The sequence below is a fragment of the Solenopsis invicta genome, unplaced genomic scaffold (genome assembly GCF_016802725.1).
Source record: "Solenopsis invicta isolate M01_SB unplaced genomic scaffold, UNIL_Sinv_3.0 scaffold_106, whole genome shotgun sequence".
Taxonomy (NCBI): Eukaryota; Metazoa; Arthropoda; class Insecta; order Hymenoptera; family Formicidae; genus Solenopsis; species Solenopsis invicta.
Genome location: NW_024105228.1, coordinates 94,477 through 121,207, shown reverse-complemented (window position 1 = coordinate 121,207; position 26,731 = coordinate 94,477). Strand labels below are relative to the sequence as shown.

The 26,731-nt window shown below is 27.9% G+C and overlaps 1 protein-coding gene across 1 annotated transcript in view; it reads right to left on the bottom strand.

Annotated features, from left to right (window-relative positions):
* LOC113002804 (fatty acid synthase) overlaps positions 1-26,499 on the bottom strand; it is a gene marked incomplete at its 3' end in the record, with an annotated part of 54,693 nt that extends 28,194 nt beyond the window's left edge. Inside the window, exon 1 of the mRNA XM_039459234.1 lies at positions 26,354-26,499. The remainder of the gene's footprint in view (positions 1-26,353) is intronic.
* Positions 26,500-26,731: the final 232 nt, after the last annotated feature.

The window sequence follows — 26,731 nt, the reverse complement described above, 5'->3', positions numbered from 1 at the left end:
GATGCCTAGAGATTTTCCGTAGGTTGGGTTAGATAAGTCAATATGATTGGTTGGTGGGCTATCGGGATGTGCGCTATCGGCACCCACCCGATTGAATCTTGGACCCAAAGAAGGCTGTTTTTTTTGCTGAGATAAGATGTAATTTATAATTAAGTAATGCACACGCGTACAGCGTAAACCAACAGCAATGCACGCATAACTTATGAATTTGCACACTCTTCAGTCACAACGCAACGGTAACAAATTGTTTTTTTTTTCTTACAGCGGTTATGAATTGATACATGTTAATATATATAAGCATTGTACGAGAATATACGTTAAGTTTAAACAACGTGCAATGATTAAATGTTTAAATGCTAAAATATAATAAATATTTCTTAAATGTTGATATTTATTTATTAGATGTTTCTTAAGTTTTATACAGGGTGACTCATCTCTACCGCATTTTCTTGTAAGGATGTATTCATTTGATGAGATTATTTGGAGACGAAAATCTTTAAACAAAAATATCGAGACAATACTTTTTAAATTATAAACGATTTGAGTTTACCAATTGTATGTGCTAAATTTTGTGTGCTCAGGTATGTTTATAGTGGTGAAAAAAGAGCTCTTTTCTTCAATAACAAGATTATAAAATAATATACATGAAAAATGATGAAATTTTTCTATTATTCAAATAAACGTTTTATAGACAATTTTGTAAAAATATTACGAAAAAATTACAGATATTACTATACAATGTTTATTATTTATGAGAAGCAAGCTGTCATATGTAACATTTTTATAAGATAGCTAGTTTCATGTCTTATATAAGTTCACAGTAAAGGAAATTGCTGTGCATTGACAAATTAATAACTTCTCATATGAAAACATAGGAATAAATATTTAACAAAACTAATACTAATTGCTTAATTACTTAATAAATTAAAACAGAAGATTTAAGAAAAAAAATATTTCATTTATAGCATACAAATGTAAAATCAAAAGTAATTGCAATTAATGTTTAAATTGTGCAACATTCATTTTTATGCCTAATTTCGTTCGTCAAAATAAACTTTATTTAATACTGTAAACCATTTCTGGTCTTGTCAGTGACTAAAGCTTCTGTAATTTCATTATTTAATTGCTAGATTTTCCATATTTTTAAATTTGGCTATTTTGCTGTTTAGTTTCAAGATCCATCAAATTTATTTATTTGGAAATGTTAAATTTTGAAAAGATTTCTTATATTTTTTGATGTAGGTACTGATGCATTATTATATTGGTAATACATATATCCTTATTTTCAATGGAACATTTAAAAATGATAGTAATACATTGTTTTACATAAAATTTTTATAAATTTTGTTGTTACTTTTAGTAGACAATGCTTGCCAGTTCAAAAAATGTAGTTTTGAGAAAAACGCGTTTAAAGATTTAAGCTTACTTTTTTAATGTATTTTATTAAAATTTTAGTTCTTCTAGTTAATTACCCAATATTCTATTTATCTAAATCTATCAAATTATACAAAAAAAATTTTTTTCTTATTTTGAATCTTACAAACTAATATGATGTACTGTTAAGTAATTAAGCAATTAATATTATTTTTATTAAACATTTATTCTTATATGTTTTTATACGAGAAGTTATTAATTTGTCAATGCACAGCAATTTTTTTTACTGTGAACTTATGTAAGACATGAAACTAGCAATTTTATAAAAATGTCACATATAACATAGCTTACTTCTCATAAATAATAAATATTGCATGATAATATCTATGTATATTCTCTTTGTAATATTTTTACGAAATTGTCCGTAAAACATTTATTTGAATAATAGAAGAATTTTATCACTTTTCATGTATATCGATTTTAATCTTGTTATTGCAGAAAGAGGCTCTTTTTTCACCATTATGGATTGTAGTGAACGTGCCTGAGCGCGTGAAAATTAGCTCCTACAATTGGTAAACTTAAATCGTTTATAATTTGAAAAGTATAGCATCGACATTTTTATATTAGGATTTTTGTCTTTAAATTATCTAAGGAATATGTCCTTAAAGAAAATGCGTTAGAAATGGAGCATTCTGTATATATGTATATTTGATAAATTTTTTTAAAGTTTTAAGCCTTTAAGTTAAAATTTTGATATTTTACCATCTACTGTAAATATTAACCTACTGCAGCCCTGTCCAAAATCTGGTTTTGTTTACTCTTTGTCGGAGAGATGCAAGCGGTTAGACTCGCGAGCCGGGTTTTAGAAAGATCTGATCTACTGTATTATGTATAAATAAAAAACGGCAAAGTAAAATTTTAAATGTGAAAAAATTAATATAGTTTTAACTTTTTTCATTAATTTACTGTAGAAAACTAATATCTTTTCAAAAATTTGAAAAATTTATTACAGCATCTTATTAAATTTTTCAATTAAGATGCCTTTTTCAATTAAGTTTGAAATTAAAAGAACATTTTTCTAAAATTTTTTAACATTTTAATTAAAAAGATTTTGTATTGTTTGCTGATATATTTTCTCGGGGGGCTAAAATTTAGATAATTTGTTAAAATTATCTAAGTTGAGAAACTTGTTGATTTTTGTGAAATTTTAGATTCTGTTGTAAAATAAATTGAAAATTGGAAAAATTGTGGAAAAATCTAAATGAAGCTTTTTATTAATTGTAAATATTTATTTGAGTACTTATTAAAATGTTTAATCATATTTATAATCAGACTGTTATTTATAATCTGACTATTATTTATTCTCCTTTTTCCTATAAACATGCCATAATATACCGGGAACTTACAAATGAGACATTGACGATTTTTATAAATATCACTATTATGTTTTTGAAGAAATTAAAGTACATTTTATTTTAAATTACAGATTTGAAACGTATGAAAACTAAATTAGTTTCATATTAAAAATTTTGTATGATGTATAAATTAATAAAATAGAAGAATTTGGATTATCATTTATTCTTTGGAATATAATTATTTTGTGATTACAATTACTTCACTGATCATTAATTTTCATTGTTGTTTTATGTAAATATCATTTCAATATAATTACAATAGAGAAATAAATAAAATGAGGTACATATGTTTTCGCAGATTATGGACCGTATTCAGAATCCCAGTCATTTATATCAGTACAAAATTACCTTTTCAAAAAAAAAAGGTAAAAAAAGCGCCTATGTGTGTTGCGCGCAACTTATTTTAAAATTGTGTAATTTAATAAAAATGATATACGTTTATTAAAAAAAAAATGTGTGAAATCTTTTAAAATGCATTATAAAGACGCACTATTATAAAGAGAATATACTTTTTCTACAAAATTAAAGTAGTCGTTTGTAATTTTGTATTTGTAATTTCTTTAATAATAAAATTTTCTCATTTTGTATCGTTTCCTCTTTAATCTTTTAAATTAAATGTTAAATATTCCATTGAAACTTATTAAAATTAAATACAACTACTTGGGTGAAAATTGAAAGATTTTTCAATAAAAATACAAAAATAGTACTTTGATTGTTTAAAAGATTTTTTGGAAAAATGTATTTAGGTTGAATTAAATTACACAATATTTAAGGAAATACTACTTGGGTTAGAATAAAATATTTCAATGAGAATTAAAGATGCTATCACTTGAATTTTTAAAATACGAAGATTTTTCAATAACAATACAGAGATAGTACCACGTGGGTTTTGTATAAAAATTGAAGATACTACCAGTTGGGTTAGAATAGGAATGTTTTTCAAAGAAATTACAAATACAAAATTACAAACGACTATTTTAATTTTGTAGAAAAAGTATATTCTCTTTATAATAGTGCGTCTTTATAATGCATTTTAAAAGATTTCACACATTTTTTTTTTAATAAACGTATATCATTTTTATTAAATTACACAATTTCAAAATAAGTTGCGCGCAACACACATAGGCGCTTTTTTTACCTTTTTTTTTTGAAAAGGTAATTTTGTACTGATATTACGCGTTTTGTAGTGTTAAGCAATATGTAATTTCTTTTTTTTTTCTGTAATAAGACACGATTTACACTGTTACTTAGGTTTTAGCGAATCAAATACATACCAATTGGGTTAGAATAGGAAAATTTGTCAATGAAAATATAAAGTACGAACTAGTACTACTTGGATTTTATAAAATTAAATTAGCATAAAAAATTTTTTCTGTTAAAATACAAAAATAATATCACTTGGGTTTAGAAAAAAAATAAAGATAAAGTGCACGCACACGCATACTTGGTGCTTTTCTTTACCTTTTTTTTGAAAAGGTAATTTTATACTGATATCATGCGTTTTGCAGTGTCAAGCAATTTGTATTTTTTTGTAATAAAAGACATGATTTCAACTTGGCAAAATTGTAAGAAAAAAAAATGGAATAAAATGTAATATTGTAATTCACAAAGGTATATTAAAGTTCAAGATATTACGACATGGGCTGGCATAGTAAGTTTTTCAATTAACACAGAGATAGTACCAGTTGCAGAAAAAAAAAAAAGGTTTTTAAGTGCGCGCACATACACTTGGTGCCTTTTCTTACCTTTTTTTTTGAAACGGTAATTTTGTACTGATTATTCTTAACCGGGCGGAAAACGGATTGAAAGATTGTTCACACCGGAATTGCCGTGACGGAATGGTCAGTTGCGTTAGTGACAACTACTATTCAGGTTAAATGAAGGTACATGACATGATTGATTGAATATAGCTAATATAATATAATAGCGAACGCCTCTTTGTGTCGAAAATATGTACTGGACAAGAAAATCTTGGCGACGATGACGTTTCTTAAATGTAAAAATTGAGATTTGGACTTTGCGTTGCGATATCTCCGTTCGTAGGGCACGGGGAGGAAAAATAAAAACCCTTTTATTATACAAGTCGGGGCCAAGCTATCGTTTGAGACTACTCAGAACTTGATCGGTTCAGCCGTTACTGAGATCTGATAATCTCGCATGCTTGGAACTTGCTGACTCGCGTAAAAGAGGGTCGGTCTGCGACTCGCTTCTCCTACACAGGCGCGAGTCGCGACCGCGCCTCTAGATTGTAATCGACATAAACGCCGTTTAATTCGACAACAAACTGCGTCTGATTTACGCAAAACTTTTAAACAAACTTTGTTTCATAGAGACGACAAAAACATTGGCCAACATCTTTTAATTAAACAAGAGTCTTTTCTTGAAAACGAAGATCCCAGACAAAACTTGGCGATTGTACAAGAACCACATTCTTACGATTCAAATTCCAATCCTACTATGATTTCCAATGATTCCATTGCCCAATATTTAACTGCGAAGACGGATTCGTTGATACAATTAGCAGGACAATTACCCACGCAACACAAGGACGTCCTTTGGACGTCCAATGGACGTCGCGTTCGGACATGTCTTGACGTCCAGATGACATACCAATTGTGTCTTGTAGACGTCTAGGAAACGTCCTTCGGACGTACAATGTACCGCCTTCTGACGTCAAATGGACGTCATTAGGACGTCTCAGCAAGACATAAAAAGGACTTTTATGGACGTTGTTTGGACATTATTTTATATTGCGCGATTAGGACTTTATTTAGTAAAAAATGATATTTATTAGTAAAAGTAGTATTAACCCTGCCAAAAATGTGCGATTAAAACCGATTAAAAAAAAAAGTAGTCCGAATCGATCGAGATTTCTGCACCGAAAATATGGTGTTAAGACAGATTGAAAATATAAAATCGGAACCCAGATAGATTTATTAAAGCAGAATACATTAATATAAAACGTTATAAACGTTTAATTTACAAAAAAATATTTCTTGTATCCTTTTCGTTAAAAAGGACTAAAAAAAGATTAAATTTGAATTAAATATTTAATTTTAATAACAAGATTAAATAACAATACAAATTGTTATTTTACATGTAAAAATTATAAAAATTTATGTGGAACAGCGTTCCACACACACGTCACATTTGAAAAGACTGAGAGCGAGTATTCGTCTCAAGGTTACAAGCAGCTCCTAAAAGTCTTACTGAAGTTATGAGCTGGGGAGTCGGCCGCGGTGGCGCCTAGATATAACGCCCGTGGCCGCCTAGCGGTGGTGCCAGCACTCACTTGTTAAATTCATTTCAATCCGAAATTACAGGATTTCATAAATTATAATTAAATCAAATTTTAATGTATACATGTATTTAATTCACAGAATCATGTAAACAAATATGATTCTGTAAATCAAATATATATACCTTGCTGCTAGATGTATAATTACTTTCTTTATATTTTAAGTTTACGTTCCAAAACGTTTTTTCCGAGAAAAATTTTACTTGATATAATATATGTTATTATTTATTTATATTTTGAGTAGGATTTTTCTCACAAATAAAATAGCCATTAAATAGCATATTAAATTAATCGTTATAGTATTATACATATGTATTAAATATTACATAATTTAAATATTATATATAATGAAATATTAAATATTAACGAATAATATATTTTATTAAAAAGCTATATACTGTATATTAAAGCTTCTCATATTATCAAAATTTGTAGTTTATGTTTATATATGGTTAAATATATCTTTTGTTAAATATTTTTTAACATGAAAAATTATCTTTATAATTTTATAATTTATAAAATTCTTGTGTTATAATAATAATGATAATAATGATAATAATAAAAATACTCAACTTCGTTGACATATATATATATATATATAGGGGACCTTTTCGGAACGTACCACCAATATCTGCTAGACATTTAAAGGACGTCCTTAGAACATCTTCAAAATGTCTTATTTAATATAAAGAACAACGCAATTTTCGAACGCATATTTATTATGTTTATATACATAATATGTTAAATATTACGAATCATCCCAAATATGTCCTGCGGATGTCCTACAAACGTCATACTGTAGCTATGATAAACCAGGATGTCCTTCGGACGTCTTTGGAACGTCCTATGGACGTACGAAATACTAGGACTTTACAAGGACTTTTGTGGACATGTATCGGACGTCCGGGGACGTCCGTGTGTTGTGTGGGTAGTGATGAATATTTGGCGTCTAATTTAAGTAACGACTCATCGGAAGAATCATTAATTGAACCTAAAGAAGACGAACTATTAGATTTTCAGTCAATCACTGAAGAATCAGATACAGAGACATTCTTAACAGCTATCACGAGATGGGTTAAAGAATTTAAGCTTTCGGCCAACTCCGTCAATGCATTTCTCCGTATTTTGAAAAAGCATACATCTGAAAATTTTCCTACAGATTGCAGTAGTCTTCTTAAAACTCCTAGAACTACGGAAGTGTATTTAATGGGCAAAGGAGAATACTGGCATAATGGTCTTACAAAAATTATTTTAACTATAATAAAAAAGCGCAAACAAACAGACTGTACAGATAAGAATATAAATTTGTTCATAAATATTGATGGGGCAACGGTAGGAAAATCTTCGGGATAAAGTATGTGGCCGATATTATGTTCAGATACGCTTTCTAAACAAGTGTATGTAATAGGCATATATTTTGGAGAAGGAAAACCGGATAATGTAAATATATTTTTAGAAATGTTTGTAAATGAAGTAACTCAATTAGTTAATAATGGTATTCAATTCAATAATAATTTCTATAATATTAAAATCAAAGGTTTGATTTGCGATGCACCAGCAAAAACATATGTTTTACAAGTTAAGTACCATTCTGGCTTTGATAGTTGCACAAAATGCGTTATAGAAGGCAAACGTGTCGAAAATACTGTGTGTTTTCCCGGAGTTAAAAATGTCACTTTAAGAACTGACGAGATGTTTAAGCGTTATGCATATAGTCTTGATTATCAAACCGGAGAAACAAATCTTGTACAAATTCCGCATTTAGGCTTAGTAAGTAACGTCGTACTCGATTATATGCATCTTGTATGTTTGGGGTCAATGCGTAAATTAATATATTTGTGGATGTCTGGACCACTGAATGTACGATTACCAACAAATAATATTAAAAAAGTATCGGAGGAATTAATTAAATTAAGAAAAAACATACCATCCGATTTTTCTAGGAAACCAAGAGCGTTAAACTTTCTGAAGTTGTGGAAAGCTACGGAGTTTCATTAGTTCTTATTGTATCTGGGGCCAATAGTTCTAAAAACAGTTTTAAGAAAAGAGTTGTACGAACATTTTTTAACGCTACATGTCGCAATAACAATCCTAGCCAATCCAATCCTTACTCCTAATGTTGCAAATATTACGTACGCAGAAGAACTTTTAAAACAGTTTGTTTAAAATTTCGAAATATTATATAGAGAAAAATATGTCAGTCACAATATACATAATTTGCTGCATCTTGGAGCCGATGTCAGACAGTACGGACCTGTAGATAGTTTCAGTGCTTTTCTATTTGAAAATTTCCTTGGTGTTTTGACAAAATTAATTAGAAAATCCGAGAAGCCATTACAACAAATTGCTCGTAGGCTTTCGGAATATGATATTACTTTCAGTGATGTAAGAACACCAAATCTTTTTAAATTGGAAAAGCGCCATCATGATGGTCCTTTCGATAACATTAGAAGTTATACAAAGCAATATAAAGTAATACATAAAAATTTATTTTCGTTGAATTGTGATAATGAAAGTAATTGCTGCTGTGTATTGAATGATAGAACAATGATCGAAGCTGTCAATTTTGCGGTATCTAATAACGTAACATACGTTATTGGTATGCAATTAATTCCGATAGGTAATATATATTCAGAGTCAACAGAGTTAGGCATAACAGTAGTTGAAAAGAATGAACAAATTAAATCTTGGCTATGTGATACGATTAATTTAAAATTAATGAAGTTACCATATCAGCGTAATAAATTTAGCGTTTTTCCAATTCTTTACACAGTGGTGTAAGTTAAGTTTAAAATATAAAAAACTACAATGTACAAAATGTTTTACAATTAATAAAAGGCTTTATTGTAACAGATTTTTCATAAACTTGAATTTTTCTTCCAAAAAAAGATAGTTTAATTTTTAAAAAGATAGCCAATTTAAGATAGTCTAATTTTTCAGTTTATAAATGAACAAACCTCTTGAACGTGTTTTGTCATTGTTCCAAAATCTTCACTGAAAACAAAAAGCACACAAAAAATGAATTTGTTTAGCATAGTGTTGTATATTAGGAATAACTTAAGTGATTGTTCATAATAAATCTCGCTTGTGAATATTTTTTGTATAGTAATTTTTGAACATTTCAATATGTGGAATAAATTATTTGAAAGTATAACTTGATGTTTTATAACAAATCACATTTTACAAATTGTGTTTTCAATGTAAATGTTCAGTAGTTTATAAAAATTAATTTTTCTGGGAAGTTTTATATTTTGATGCAAAATATTTGGAATAATTATGCAGAGAACCAGATAAATCAATATGTACAAAATTGTGGAATTTGATGATGGATTAATGGCGGTTCCGTCTAAATGGGTCGATGTTAAAAAAAGCATCTGCAAATGGCCACCATACATATGAAAACAATAGAGAAATTAATGAAGCAATTAGAGATAACAAAGACGTCGGATGTGATTAGTCAGAATTGTCAATAAAAAAAATATTTGGAAAAGCAGTTGGTAAAGTAATATTTAAAATTGTATTTTGTAAATATATTTATTTATTTGTATATTAAAGAAATGTGGAGTTACAAGTTCATAGTAATAAAAATATCCTTGCAATTATTATACTTGTAAAGAGAATCTTATAACGCTTTTATAGTAATTTATAAATATAAAATTTTACTGTAATATATTTAATTTTAGATGATTTGGCAAGTGCGAAACAAAAGGTAACCATGGCATTGATAGAATCTGACTGCGACAATGACGAAAAATTAAAAAAAAGCAGACATAAAAGAAGACTAAAAAACATCTCATCAGGATCGGACAATCAAGAAGACGATAATATTATTGAAGTAATTAAAAAACATGCACCATCTGCAAACAAAAAATTATCGAAAAAATTACCTACAAACATGTCGCTTATTGTGCAATCTTCGAGTAAAAAGATGGAAAATACAGGTACTAATAGGAATGTACAAATTTTTGAAAGTATTTATTTTTAATAAATTTACAGTTTCTTGTAAAACTCTTGGTGATATGCAATTAAAGATGAACTAAATTGTTTTTTATTACAAAATTGTAATGAATATTGTAATACTGTATAAAATAATACTGTAAACCTAATTGAAAGTAGAAGAAGTATGATGCGATTTGAATTTTTTGTTTACGGAAAAATCTATTTAAAGAATGAACTTTTCATTGAAGGAATAGATATTGAATTTATAGCATTTAAAAAAAATGAATTTTTCTGAAAATTGTTTATTTTGAATAAATTGGTTATTTTGATTGTTTAAAAATGTCTATATATCTGTGAGTTTTTATTGGATTTTAATACAATTTGGCTTTCACATTTATTGCAATTAATAGAACAAAGTTTTGAATGAATAAAGAATTTCGAGTATTTCTTAAATTGTTACAAATAAAATAGGGTTGTAAAATTTGAATAATTTTAATAATGCCGTAAATTTTTCACTGCTGATCTACAAAATGAAAAATTAGGAATGCAAAAAAAATTTATACAGTTGTTAGTAATATGGAAAATTTTGAAAACTTAGTAAAAGTCATAAAATTAAAAAATATATTCAACTGTACGCTTTGCCAACTAGAAGTCGCCATATGATAAAATTTAAATTTGCTGAGAATGGAATAATAAAGACTCAAATAAAAAAATTATAAATAAAACAAGGGCAAAATGGTTTAAAACGCGAATGGTTTAAAGGTAAAAATATAATAATTAACAGCGTCACTTCTTCATCTATACATAATTCCAAATATAAAAAAGAAGCAAAAGACTTAATAGCGATAAAAAAAAAATTCGAGACAACAGGTTATTAAATGAAATAAAAAAATTAAATGAAATATAAGTACAGAAATTGCAAATTACGATCGACTTCAAGATTTTCAGAAAAAGATAAGAAAATAAATGCTCTTCTCTCAAAAGTGCAATGAAAAAGATATATGCTTCTATCAAAAATGCAATAAAGTTTTGACTTATTTATGCTTTAAAGATGCATTAAAAATATGAATAATTTTATTTTATGTTATTTGAATATTTTTTACAAACTATTGTTTATAATTAATAAAAAATTTTAATACTTTATTCTTTTTATTTTTGTTAATTATTTTGTTATTTATTTTTAGCATGAATCGTGGAAGTTTTTTAAAAATGATCTGAAAAATTTGAAAAAATCATAAAATATTTTTTTTCTGTTTCATTAACAACCCTGTAAAGATATTCAAATTTTTTACATCAACTTTACGAGTATTCGATAAAAACTCATTGTTAGGTGCAAGGAGCTATTTACATTCTAATATATTTTCTAATAATTTTTGCTTATATCAGAGAATTTAAAAATTAACATAAAATTTGGAAAAATATATACTCTTCATATTTGACAAATTTTCACAGCAATGTTAATACAATATTATAAATGTTGCTGTGCAATGCTAGTGAAATATTACAACAATATTTTGCAATATTTCTGTAATGTTATGAAGTATGGGTTATAATATAGCCATTGTAATTATTGTATACGTAATTAATTTATCCGTTCTTAATTTGAAAAAATCACTTGAGCTTTTTAATTTATAATGATATCATGTTTTTTATATTTTGTAAAATGTTGAGAAAAAATATTTGTCATTATAGAAATGCACGTTGTCACACAAACTGTGGCAACAAATTCTAATGAAAAATGTACAAACGATACCAAGAAGCAGTATGAGACAACGGACAAAAAACTTAATTATATGATTGGTAAATTATTATATTTCTATTATTTTTCTATAATCTAACAATACGTGTTTATTTATATATTTACATTTGTTTACATATATGTAGGATTGCTGGAAGAAAATTTAAAAAAGGACAACGCTATTCTAGCTGATTTAGCACGCATATGGAAATATATTTGTAAGAAGAATGAGAATGAAATTGGACACGATCCCAACACTAAAAACCAATCTGAGATTGTAAATGTGAAAAATGTAAATAGCTTTCTTCCTGTGAAAGATACTAATAACTTAAATACATTAGAGGAGCAATTGAAAGTAGAAGATTGCTTTAAGGAAGATTGCTTTAAGGAAGCAATAGTGAATATTAATTTTATTGATTCTAGAGTTTCTTAAAGTTAAGGAGACATAGTACACTCTCGGTTAAAATTTCGATCAATTTTCAGTGTTTGTTTTCTTTTTTGTTAAGATTAAATGAACACTTAACATTCATACATTCTTAAATATATTTTTATATTGTTAAGGGGGCAGAACTCCATGGAAGGTAAAAAAAATTGATTATTTTTTCCTTGCGTTTTATAAAAGTACATAAGAATCTACCCTCAATTTTATATTGAAAAATTTTAAAAATTACGGAAATTATAGCATTTTATTTAAAGCGGCGCGCAAGCCAGAATTGGAACATCGGATTTCTGCAAGATCTGCCGAAGTACCTTTTCAATATCTTCTCTTTTTAATGTTTTTCTTTCTTTTGTTTTAAAATTGCAAATAATTTATTATATCAGCCTGGAATTGGTGATTAGGATAACATAAGTACTAAAAATATAAGAGTAAATTGTACTTAAAGCTTTAAACGCATTTTTCTCAAAGCTATCTTCTTCAAACTGGTTCCCACGATTTTAGACAAAGAATAAATCGATTGATTTATTAGTTTCATTTACACCTACATATTTCGAATACTTCTCTCTATCGTTAGAACAAGCGAAATTAAATTATATTGATTTGCTCATTTTTTTTTTAGTGTAAAACTTTCAAAATTTTTAGTAATTTTTTCAATTTTATTTTTACACGCACAATAATTATTTAAAAAATAGTTTGATTTTAATCTGGTTTTGATGATAACCAAACATCTGTAAATTAAGAAATTTTTTATTTGTTGTATCAAATAACTGAGTATCGTGATTTTTATGGGAGCCATGAGACGATACGCGTTCGGACATGTCGCGTGAACAATGTTATAATTATTACAATTTTCGTTATTTTGACTTGTAAAAATTACTCAGTACCAACAAAATACATATAAATATGTGTAAAAATTTTTTTGTAAAGAAAATTTATAAAAATAGCATTTTTCAAAAGATTCTGCTATCTTAACTTGAAACAAAAATTTTTTTATATACTTTTTGGGATTTTCTTATATACATATTTGCTGCTAAAAATGGCATCTCGAAATTGTTATTACTGACGGACGTGAATTTGGTCACTTGAATAATCTGAAACAAAAAAGCTACAAAATTTTTTAATTTGCATGAGTATAGGTATACGTGGACAAAATTTTGAGTACAAATTTTCAAATATTTTGAATTTGAAATCGAAAATGGTATTTTATTCAACTTTGAACGTCCATGTTAAAAATTTTTGTCCATAATTTTTTTCCATAATTCATCAAATACCTATAATCATATAAATTAAGAAACTTTATTTTTTTCTTAGATAATCTAGTTGACTGATATCACACTAGCAAATTTCAAGATGTCATCTTCACCTGCAAATATTTTATAATAATTAATGAATTATACAGTTTAAAATTGAGATAAAATTTGTTGTATGTATTGAAAGTTCATGATCTTAATATACCTTATTTAAGAAAGTCTTGTTACAATAAAAAATTTTAAAATAGTGTTTTAATCAAAATTTTTTGCAGTTTAACTTACTTATGAAACATATTTCGTAATGGGGGGAAAAAACATGGAAAATTTAACGAATAATATCATGGCCAAAGTTTTCACGGACGAGTTGGCATCAGAATTTAGTTTGCGGAGTAAACAAAAGAAAAAGGCCTTGCTGGATTTTAAAGTATCTTCGTGCATAATTGGTAAATATCCATTTTTAATTATTTGAAACCTTCAAATGAGATATTGCTAATAGTCATTATTAATAAAATAATAAATTATTTAAATTTAGTTAACGTACTGGAAAAACTGTATTAATAAAATGAATCCACAACATTTTGACTTTAGATTTATTACAGAAGCAATAATGGCCTGCGAAAATGCCAAAGAAGATTATATACATAAACAAATGGGCAAATGGCTGGCAAATGCTCCTGTTCGCTTGTCCAGAAACAAGTAAGGTTACATCACATAATCTTTTTTATCTTTTTACGTCCAGACTCCTTTTAACAAATTTATAGTACTGTAAAAAAATAAATAAACGATGATAGAAGACCTCAGAAAAAATAAAAATCAAATATATTTTAACAATTGTGAAAAGTAAATGTGTCACTGAAAAAATAACAAGACAGACCACTTGAAATGTGTGATTCCACCTATACATGTGTTTTGTACATATGATTTTTTTTCTTTTCAGAGTTAAAAAGGAGAAATTGGAGCAGGCCAATAATAATTAAGCTTTAATTATAATATTTCAATAATTTTTAGTCTTCTCCAACTAAATTCATTATCAACATCTACAGTTATCCTAAAAAATCTACAGTTATTTTACATTCAAAGATTACGTTTTTCTTTGTTGCATTTTTAAAAATATATTTTTCATTATCTAATGAACGTTATAATTATCCTTGTGTGTATTATCTATATAATAATGTTTATTTTTTATTATTATAAATATTTAATTTTGTTTAATATCTTTTAGCCTTTTGTTCAATCTTTCTTTTCTTATATTTGATAAAACTCATTATTTATGTTATCTAATAAAACCGCAACAAATAAAATATGTTGTATTCATATTTTGTCATTTAATATTATGAATATATTGCAGATAATTTAGCATCATTAATATATAATATTAAAGAACATTACAGAGATTAGTCACAGGTATATTATTACAAATTTATTGGTATTTTTTGCGGACATAATATATTGCAGCAATATTACTGAGATATTGCAGCAATATTCCTATAACTATTTTTTTGCGGACGTAATATGTTGCAGCAATATTACAGCAATATTTCTGTAATATTTTTTAATATTATACAATAATATTAAAGAATATTGCTGCAATATCTCAGTAATATTACTCAAATATTTCAGTAATATTATTGCGATAAATTTTTGCGGACATTATGTATTACAGCAATATTACTAAGATATTGCAGTAATATTCCCAGGACTATTTTTTGCGAATGTAATATATTGCAGCAATATTACAGTAATATCTCTGTAATATTTTTTAATATTATACAATAACATTAAAGAATATTGCTGCAATATCTTAATAATATTATTGAAATATTGCAGTAATATTACTGCGATAAATTTTCGCGGACATTATGCATTACAGCAATATTACTGATATATTGCAGTAATATTCCCATGCCCATTTTTTTGCGAATGTAATATATTGCAGCAATATTACAGCAATATTTCTGTAATATTTTTTAATATTATACAATAATATTAAAGAATATTGCTGCAATATCTCAGTAATATTACTGAAATATTGCAGTAATATTACTGCGATAAATTTTCGCGACATCTAGAGGCGCGGTTGCGACTCGCGCCTATGTAGGAAAAGCGAGTCGCAGACAGACCATCTTTTACGCGAGTCAGCGAGTTCCAAGCACGCAAGATTATCAGATTTCAGTAATGGCTGAACCGATCAAGTTCTGAGTAGTCTCAAACGATAGCTTGGCCCCGACTTGTATAATAAAAGTGTTTTTATTTTTTCTCTCCGTGCCCTATGAGCGGAGATATCGCGACGCAAAGTCTAAATATTCTACATTTTATTTAAGAAACGTCGTCGTCGCCCTCAGGAATTCTCCCTTTCATATTTTCGACACGAGTAGCGCTGGCATACATCAGTCAGCCGTATGCGACTTGTGGTGTACTTGTGGTGTATGTGGTGTAGTATTTCTTGTCATCTTGTCATCATCATCATATCCGTCGTGACAGGTTCTTTAACCTGATCTTTATTCGTCAGTCATTATTAACAATAATCTTGGTAAAAGTCTCTGACTAGCTTTGTTTTATTCTTTTTTATTGTGAATTTATATATTTTATTATAATTTATTGCAGACATAAGGATTGCATTGAACATTGAGCTACAAAATAAATTATGATCAGAAATATTTAAATAGTCTGTCAGTGGAGGAGACAGACATTGCGCTGCAAATAGATAATAAAATATCATTACAAGAACACGATGCCGATATTGAAAAAAATATAATATAACAATTGTCAACTTTGAACAATCCGTTTTTCATGAAAGCTATGGAAGAGTACGTGTCATGTGAATTATATAAAAACGATACGGTGGATGCTCGTATGCATAATACTCTTAATTCTAAAGCAAGGCCAGATACATAATTTAATCGTATATATATATATATATATATATATACCTAAGTGGTATTTACCTTTTGAAAGAAAAGGTAAAAAAAAGGCGCCTATGTGTGTGCGCGCACCTAAAAATCTTTATTTTTTCAACCCAAAAATATGTATTATTTAATATTTTCTACAAAATCTCTTATTCCAACCTAAGTGGTATTTACTTAAAATAAATATCTTGAAATTGTGCAATCTAATAAACATGATATACGTTTATTCAAAAAAATGCATGAAATCTTTTAAAGTGCGCCTATTATGAAGAGAATATACTTTTTCTACAAAATCCATGGTAGTATTTGTATTTTTTTGAAAAATATTCCTATTCTAACCCTACTGGTAGTATCTTTAATTTTTATACAAAACCCACGTGGTACTATATCTTCTCTGTATTGTCATTGAAAAATCTTCCTATTGCAAAAATTCAAGTGATAGCATCTTTAATTCTCATTGAAAAATTTTATTTCAACTCAAATGGTATTTCAACATTTAATTTCAAAGAATTAAAGAGGAAACAATACAAAATGAGAAAATTTTATTGAAATAAAAAATTTTTAATGTATAAAAACATGGCTCTGCTAGATAGGAAAAGCAGAAAAGACATAAGAAAGAATGCAATAAATGTAACACTTGTAAAATATGCATTATAAAAGCAATTTATGAAATAAGTTTTAGTTTCATTAACATTTAAGTAACATCGTAAGTCAAATTAAGATACCACCACTTGGATCTTAAAAAAATAAAGATGAAAAAACTCTTTATTTCAATAAAATGTTCTCATTTCTGTTAACATATAAATTATTTAGGTTAAAATAGATTACAAAATTTTAATATGTTATTTATTTTCAATTAAATACTTGGGTTGGAAGATTTTTCAATAACAATACAGAGAAGTAGTAGAAGAAGATAGTAGCAATTAGGTTTTGTATAGAAATTATTCAATTCTTCTCATTGCTTTTTCTATCTACCAGCGCCATGTTTTTGTACATCAAAAATTTTTTATTTCAATAAAATTTTCTTATTTTGTACCGTTTCCTCTTTAATCTTTTAAATTAAATGTTATATATTCCATTGAAACTTATTAAAATTAAATACAACCACTTGGGTTAAAATTGAAAGATTTTTCAATGGAAATACAAAAATAGTACACTTTGATTGTTTAAAAGATTTTTTGGAAAAATGCGTTTAGGTTGAATTAAATTACATAATATTTAAGGAAATACTACTTGGAATAAATTTTTTCAATGAGAATTAAAAACGCTATCAGTTGAATTTTTAAAATACAAAGATTTTTCAATGACAATACAGAGATAGTACCACGTGGGATTTATATAAAAGTTGAAGATACTAGCAGTTGGGTTAGAATAGAAGTTTTTCAAAGAAAATACAAATATTACTACTTTAATTTTGTAGAAAAAGTATATTCTCTTTATAATAAGCGCACTTTAAAAGATTTCACACATTTTTTTTTTAATAAACGTATATCATTTTTATTAGGTTACATAATTTCAAAATAAGTTGCGCGCAACACACACATAGGCGCTTTTTTTACCTTTTTTTGAAAAGGTAATTTTGTACTGATTAATTTTATACATAATAAAAATAAGGTAAAAACATAAAAGTATTATTAAAGGATTGTTACGTCGAAATATTACGATTTTTTATACGCAGGTTACATAACTACAGATAAAAATTCAATGTTATCCGCGATAACAAATGACAGCTATATATATACTGCAGCCCAAGCTCCATATCTTTCCGTCATATTTAACATTTCAATAACAAGAAATTAAAAATAATTTAATTTGACACGATTGAAAAAAGATGAATAAAGCCAAAGCGTTTCATTTACTATATATAATTTACTACATATATAAAACATTGTTTACGTAAGATTTAATACATCCATTCTATCTTACTTTGGTCGTGTAACTGATCTTCTTTAAAATTATCAATTTGCTTCAGCATAGACGAGCCGTTACATAAGATATACCTAGATAACGGCTTGTACATGCTAAAAACAAATTAATAATTTGAAGAAAGATGAGTTAATATTAGTTGAACTCAAAATTTAATTTATTTAAAAAATAAGTTAATCTCAAATTTAATTTAAAAAGGTTTATTTTTAACTCTTCATAACAATATCGATGACATTATAACGACTATACCGATACTTGTCAAGAATAAAGATCTTCGTTAATTTTTACTTTTTATTTAATTTTATCTTTTTAACGGTTATCCATTCTGTCCATTCTGAAATACACTCATAAGTTTTAATTATTCTTTATGTTTTCTGTTATACACAAATTTATGTGTTCGAAATGGCTTAGTTTTAAAGGTACAGAATGTCATGTTGAATACACAAAGTATGCACATACACAATTCATACAATTAACAGCAACATTAACAATTTTGATCGTGATGAGTTGATAGGGATAATTATAATTAAAATTTTTCTGTTGTAAGAAATATTTTTTAAACATTTAAAAATAAGAATATTTAACTAATTATATATTTAATTTGCAGTTACGTTTACATTTTAAATTCAATATTAAAAAATTGATTGCAAAATTCTTCTTTATTTCCATAATTATATTTGTTATCTAAACAGACTAAGTATGATATATATATTTACACTAACATAATATTATAATTTTATGTAAATTTCTCTCTCTCTCTCTCTCTCTCTCTCTCTCTCTCTCTCTCTCTCCAATATTAATTTTATTATTTTTACATTATTGAATATTAATGTACTAAAATTGCCGTTGTATATACGTGACATTTTATTAGCAATGTTTCCAGCACTTTTTGACATAATAAATGCTATTGTTTTATATGTGAAAATATGTTTTTTTATAATTTATTCTTTGACATAGGTAAATTTCTAACTAAAAAGAAGAAAGTAAATTAAAATTTATGTTTTTCAAAATAACTATGTTGTTAATACACAGTTAAATTAAATATTAAGTTAAGCTAAGTTATTAACTTTATTATAATTTTATTATTTAACTTTTAGATTTTTAATTAATTATTAACCACGAAAATTTTACAATACACTTGTGAAATTCAAAATATTTTAATGTTTCTTTTGTAATGATGCATCATATTTTCATTATCTTTATAATGATTTTTATGATAATAATAATCTTTTCCCGTTAATGACACTCGATCATTTTACAGAGTTTCAAAATTTGATTCTAATCAGGCGTAATAAAACAAGATCGGGATTGGAATGCACTGATGAATCAGTGAATGCATATTTCAGATAAATTGGAGTAGCGCAATATATCACTATAATTCAATAACATCAATTTTATTTGACGTGTCATTGAGATTTCGTGTTATCGACATAGGAAACTTCACGTTTGACATTCAAATTCAGAGCTCTGTACGGCGTTACCATGTTCATATGATAACAACTGTCATGGTAATATCTCAAAAAGTAAAAATTCTTATAAAAAAAAAGTTCTTATTACATGAACATGGTAGGGAATTGATTTTGACAGGTGACCCAATGGCTATCGTAATATCTTGTTAATGAATTGATATTTTATTGAAAACATTAATTATGCATACGTAATGTACAAATATGTTTGCTACAGTCATAATTTCTTAATATAAATGTTACTGTGTATTTAAATGACATATATATATATATATATATATATCGTTTTTTAAAAAACACGCTTATCCTAGTAGGATTCGAAACCAGGATTTTTGGAATCCTGGATCCATGAATTTACCATTATTTTATTACGCCTTGTTACGCCATTTTTTCTATTGATAATTGTGTTAGACATTGTTTATGCATAAACAGCGCCAATCAATTACTATGCTACATGGAAAATTATTATGAACAACTAAGCTTGATTGAAAACATTCTACAGTGTAAAATTTATAGAAATTTATAAGATATTGTATATGTATTTATCGATATTTGAAATTTATTCAATTCAAAATAATAAAGAAACATAAATTTCATTCAACATATTTTAAAATTATTGATATTTAACTGCAATTTAGTAAAAATAAAACAAATATTTTATATTTTATTATATTAAAGGTATTAAAATGTGCATAGTAAATAGTAAATAATAAAGCAGAGAAAATCACATAAAATTCTTCGAAAAATACAATGTTGTCCTATGGCTATTATAATTTTCAGAATAACTTTTATGAGAGAATTCTCTCTATGAACGCATCGAAGATAAAACGCTAAATATGCTAAATATGCTAAAATAATGCAAAATTTTTCATGCCACGATTATTTTAACACAATTAAGAAATACATAAAAATTAATATAAATCTTAGCAAAAGCAATTATTTAAATTGAAAATTAAATTTAATTAATTAATTAAAAATAATAAATGCTCATGAAAGGTATTAAATATGAATTTATTTTATTATTAATTAAAATATTAATAAAGATAGAAAAAAAGCAAATGAATGTACAACATATGATGAAGCTTTCGTTCAATCATTATCTCGCAAGGCCACTGTGATATCGCGTTACTGACGTTATTTTCGATGTTTCGTTTCGGCTCGATTATTGAGAAGAAATAATTGAGGTGACGTTTTTCGTAATTATTTGACGTGTAATCAAACAGCGCGATGCAGCTGTTAATATACCAGAGCATGCCCAATTGTAGCGTCTTATACAATTACGCACGAACGATCCAAACAAGTTAGGATTATTGTAATCTGAAATCCGCTAAAATTACGAAATACGATAGTAATCTCGTATCTGCAACGGAATTTTTCTACACGTGCGAAATACAGGCACATGTTACTCACTTGCAACACAGCGCATTTATCTCTGCAAATCCATTATGATTCAAAGCGTTAATCAATAAATAACATCTTGGATCGATTAACAAGAAATACAGAAGGATTAATGATCGACAATATAGATTGGAAATTCCTCTGCAGTTGTTCGACTTGACACTCGGCTATATTTTTATTAATTTGTTTGTGCAGTTCGTGTTAATATTGACACAAGTGAAGAAAACTTCCAAAAAATATCATTACTTGCAAAATATCATCTGCTATCTCGTTGTTAAAACGCACTTTTGGCCTCTGCTACATTATCGATGCATGACTGATTTGTACACAAGGTTGCAAAAGATCAAGCTAATTACGATAAGAGCGATTACTGAAAATAATTTATTAAAAGATTGATGTATGTTGATAAAAGATACATGATAACAAACTTGATTAAAAGATAATTTATTAATAGATTAAACTGTTAAGATTGGATTTACGAATTTTACGATTTTTACGAATTCATATTTCTGCTCTCCTCATAAATCGTTCCGATAAAAATGATAATTACGATATAAAAATTGTACTTAAGACAAGAGGATGCTAAAGTACCGCGAATTACCGACGTTTACAGCATCTAAATATCTTTGATTTGCCGTTACAGAATCACAAAAACTTTTTATAGAATTGAAATACGCGTAAAAAGAAGAGATGCTTAGATAAATTTTACAAGAAAATCGAACAAAAAGGTAATTATTAAAAATAATATAGCCATCCGAGATTAACTTTACCTTAATACAGAAGTTGTGTGTAGCTCGTACGTACAAAATGAGAGTTTTTATGCGACTATACATACTTCGAGTTATGCAAAGTTGAACAATAACATGGAATTTTATTAATATGATTTTTTTAACGAAATTTTTATATTGAAATATTTCTTCGATAAATCGATTGTTATCGTCTAAAGAGCGATGTTCAAAAAACATAAGAGATGTCATTTTATATTTCATGTTAAACAAGGATAAAATGATATTTCTAAAAATATCTTTTTAAGTCTTTGAATAGAAGCAAATATTAAATGAGAGAAATTCTGAACGATAAAAAATTAGCAAAATAATTTAATACTGTGTTTTTTTAACTAAACCGATTTAAAAAAATATTTTTTTGAACTAGCCATTATCACCACTTCTTTTCTTTCACACTTTTTCTTTCACACTCTCAACACTTTGACGAATGTAATCGTTCAAATGTCAATATAAAATATTGATTATAAACAAAATTATTCAGTAAAATGAAAGTAGATTGGAATTTAATCAATCCGAAGAAAGAAAACTATAAACTTCAAATTTAATTACCTTTGTTTTAATTGATCAAATTCAAATCCAATCTTAACTTCAACCTTTAGTGTGATTACGGTTTTTACTCTCGCTTTCTAATAAAAATTTGTATAAATGTCGGAATCCGTGGAATTCGGGGCCTTGAATGTATGCGGACGTGTTCGCCCGCTACTGGAAATATTTTTTAAATCGCCGATTGCGTCACAATCGGCAATTATTTCAATTCCTAATTTTGATTTTCGACTGCCAATTTTGTGTTTTTGCGTTAAACATTGACTTTTGAGGGATGGTGGTAATGACTCCAGTTCAGGAGATTTAGGGACGGGTGCCAAATTGAGAAGAAGATGAAGAATAAAGCGTGAATGCCGCGAGTGAGCGCGAGTGTTAGCGAAAAAGCAACATTATTAAAAAAGATCTAGATTTTTTTATAAGCACATTCTTTTATTACAGCACATTAAAATATACATTTGTTATTAATTGACATCTCAGTTTGCTTGTTGCCAATAGGCCTTTATCCTTATTCATTAATTTTTTGTAAAGTTCTTGTAATAATAAATTTATTATTGTGTCAAATTGGTCTACTTTTCGGAATGAAAAATCAAAATAATGATCTTTTTACAATTTTTACATCATTACACTAGATAAATATGATGATTGTCTTTGAGCTGTCTGTCAAATCTTTAACAGGTTTAAATGACTCGGAGATTGGTTTTAAAATTCTGTTGGTAACATCTTTAAGTTTTAAAACAATTTTGTAAGAGATGTAACACAAATATTATAATTTACTTAACATAAGCAATGTGATATCAAAATTTATAAATTTCAAAATCTGTATTTGTCAACGAAATTATTATTTTGATGTAATTTTTATCAAAATTTATAAATTTCAATAATATATTGTTTTTATTACGTAAATTAGAATGTTCACTAATTTTTGGCAAACTGATTAAATATTACCGATGATAAATGTATTAAATGGTTTTGCGTGGAAACAAGAATTCACAACGTAATGAGAATATGAAGATATGAACATTGTCTCATCTAGATATTTCAATTTCGATATAAACGTCATATGAACATTATGTTCAAAAATACGTGTCAACATATATCATTAACAAAGAGACAATTAATTTTGAAATTTTATCGGCGTAACAACATCTGTTGGGTCCATTTTTGATTTTTGATGTTACATCGAAGAAATTACACCATATATCCCATATTTATCGTTGCGTTGATGAAATATTGGAATTAATCGTTTGTTTCTGTATTAACGATGTAACATATTTTTAGACACATTATTCGCATTACATCTATATTAAGATTGAAACCAATTGTTATGACTAATATCCCGATAGAACAACACTTATTGAATTATATGACGAAATCTTGCATAAAAATTATAATCAGGAATTATGTAGGTACATTTACAAAAATAGATGTAAAAGTATTGACCTTTCATAAAATATTGATAATTGTTTGTTTAATTAATTTCAAATTACTATTTTGTTATAAAACTATAACGATATGGGGAATTATCTTAGTGATATATTTGCAAAATTAAATTTGGAAAAAAATTCTTATATTATTATTAAGAAAAATATTTTTATCTGCATTATGTGTAAAACACTTAGAAATAAAATTAATCAAAATAAATGTTTACAAAATTTCTTTAAATTGAATTAAGAGGATGCTATACTGACGGGAATTACCGACCATTACAGTGTTCATTAATTTTCGAATTGGCTTTACAGATCACAAAATCCTTTTGCAAAATAAAAGTACGCACCAAAACAAAGTCTGCTCTGGTCAATTTTATGAGAAAATCGATCAAAAAGTTAAAAATTCATTTATTTTCGACTCGTGGATCTGTCAACCAAGGTTAATTTTTGTTATTTACTAACGTTCTGTAGCTCGTATGTATAAAATGAGACCAGGGCGGACTTCAGAAAACTCTAACAAACAGCACTGACTGTGTATCGTTTCAGTCAACAACCTAACAAAAAAGTTTAATAGGTGAACAGCTGTACGTGTCCAACTTTTGCTTAGCGCACGTACACGATGGCAAGAAGAGCAGTGGCTGTAGTTGATAGGTCTTTTCGCAGATGGCGAAATAATCGAAAAACAAAGACAGATCTATGCGTTGGACAAAGAGCGATAGCCTGGTCTCCCTCGAAAAATAATCTGCAATGCCGACGTCGAGGAAGTTCTTTGGTCACTATAGCATCCTCTTAGTGAACTCACTGTTACACGTTGCTGTGAATCACTGCCAAAAAGGAGTGTAAGTTGAAGTTTGCCGATTTTTACAGTAGGTGTCGCTAGCAGGATGTAGGCATTTCTATGATTTGTTATATACACGATTGTTTTCTATTGACATTAACTTCCAAAAACACCTAAGTCTCATTCTGTCAAAATAATAGCGTCATAGTCGTTTAATATCAATGAATATGTCGAGTTTCGTTCCAAATAAAGAGCATTTGCGGCATTCGTTGCTTTTCTTATTTCATCAAAAGAAAAAAGCAGCTGAAGCACATCGTTTGCTAGTAGAAACTTATGGTGAACATGCTCCAGTGATTAGAACATGTGAGACATGGTTTCGTCAATTTAAAAGTGGAGATTTCGATTTGAAAGACAATGAACATCCTGGTGCAGCGAAAAGGTTTGAAGACGAGGATTTGCAGGTGTTGTTGGATGAAGACCCAACCCAATCACAACAAATATTGGTAGAAAAACTTAATGTGTCCCGAGTAGCAATTTGCCAACGTTTAAAAGCCATGGGAAAAATCCAGAAGTATGGAAAATGGGTGCCACACGCATTGAACGACAGGCAAATGGAACATCGAATAACCATTTGTGAAATGCTGATTCAACGGTTCGAAAGAAAGTCTTTTTTGCATCGGATTGTCACGGGTGACGAGAAGTGGATTTTTTTTGAGAACCCGAAGCGAAAAAAATCATGGCTTTCACCTGGTGAAGCCGCCCCATCCATTGCAAAGCCCAACCGCTTTGGCCGTAAGACAATGCTCTATGTTTGGTGGGACCAGGATGGTGTGGTGTACCACGAACTATTAAAACCTGGTGAAACGGTAAATACGGATCGCTACCGACAACAAATGATCAATTTGAATCATGCGTTGATCGTTAAACGACCGGAATGGGCTCGAAGACATGGCAAAGTTATTTTGCAACATGACAACGCACCGTCTCATACCGCTAGATCCGTGAAGGACACATTAAAAGCACTTAATTGGGAAATATTATCGCACCCGACGTACTCTCCAGACCTCGCCCCGTCCGACTTCCACCTTTTCGCATCGATGGGGCACTCACTTGCAGAGCAGCACTTCGTCAATTTTGAAGAAGTTGAAAAATGGCTCGTCGAATGGTTTTCCTCGAAAGAGAAAAAGTTTTTTTGGAATGGTATCCATAATTTGCCTGAAAGATGGACGAAATGTGTAGAATCAAATGGTCAATACTTTGAATAAAAATATTTTGAGATTCCCTTGAAAATTATGTGTTTTCTTTAACGAAAAAACCGGCAAACTTCAACTTACACTCCTGGACGTACTTTTATAGGTATCTGTATGTCAAAAATAATTCAATTGAGTAGGGAAAACAATTATTCCTAAATTATAATGTAAAAACATTGCTGTATAAAATATTACACATTTAGCATGGTAAAATGTTAAATAAAGGATCAAACGATTTTTTAAATATATCTCAAATTTAGATATATCTAAGTTTAACAAATATTATTTAGAGATTTTATTTCGACCAAACTGTTTTATATTAACGTATCATCTTAGCGCAATTATTTAAAATTTTCCTCAATTTGTGATGCTATTATTATACAATATTATAATATAAAAAAATTTTTTAAATTAAACTCACCGTTGCACGTTGCTGTGAATCGCTGCCAAAAAGAAGAACTTATCTCCAAAGAGACGAAGAGATTTCTGACCTCTCCTTCGACGTTTGGTATCTTTTATAGGTATCTGTATGTTGAAAATGATTCAATTGAGTGAGGGGGAAACAATTAGAGTAAGCGGATTGAGCATTGAGGGGGGGGATACGCGCGGGAGAAATCGAAGAACTCGTCCTTCAGGCGCGGTCAACAAACTATTTATTTTCTCCTGCTTCCGCTCGAGCCACCGGTCCCCTGTGAGAATTTGACATAGAAGAAGTTCGCACCAAATTCTCGCTATTATCTCTACTCTACACTCTCAATGGCCAATATTCATAGTCAATTCTTATATTTAAGATGATATT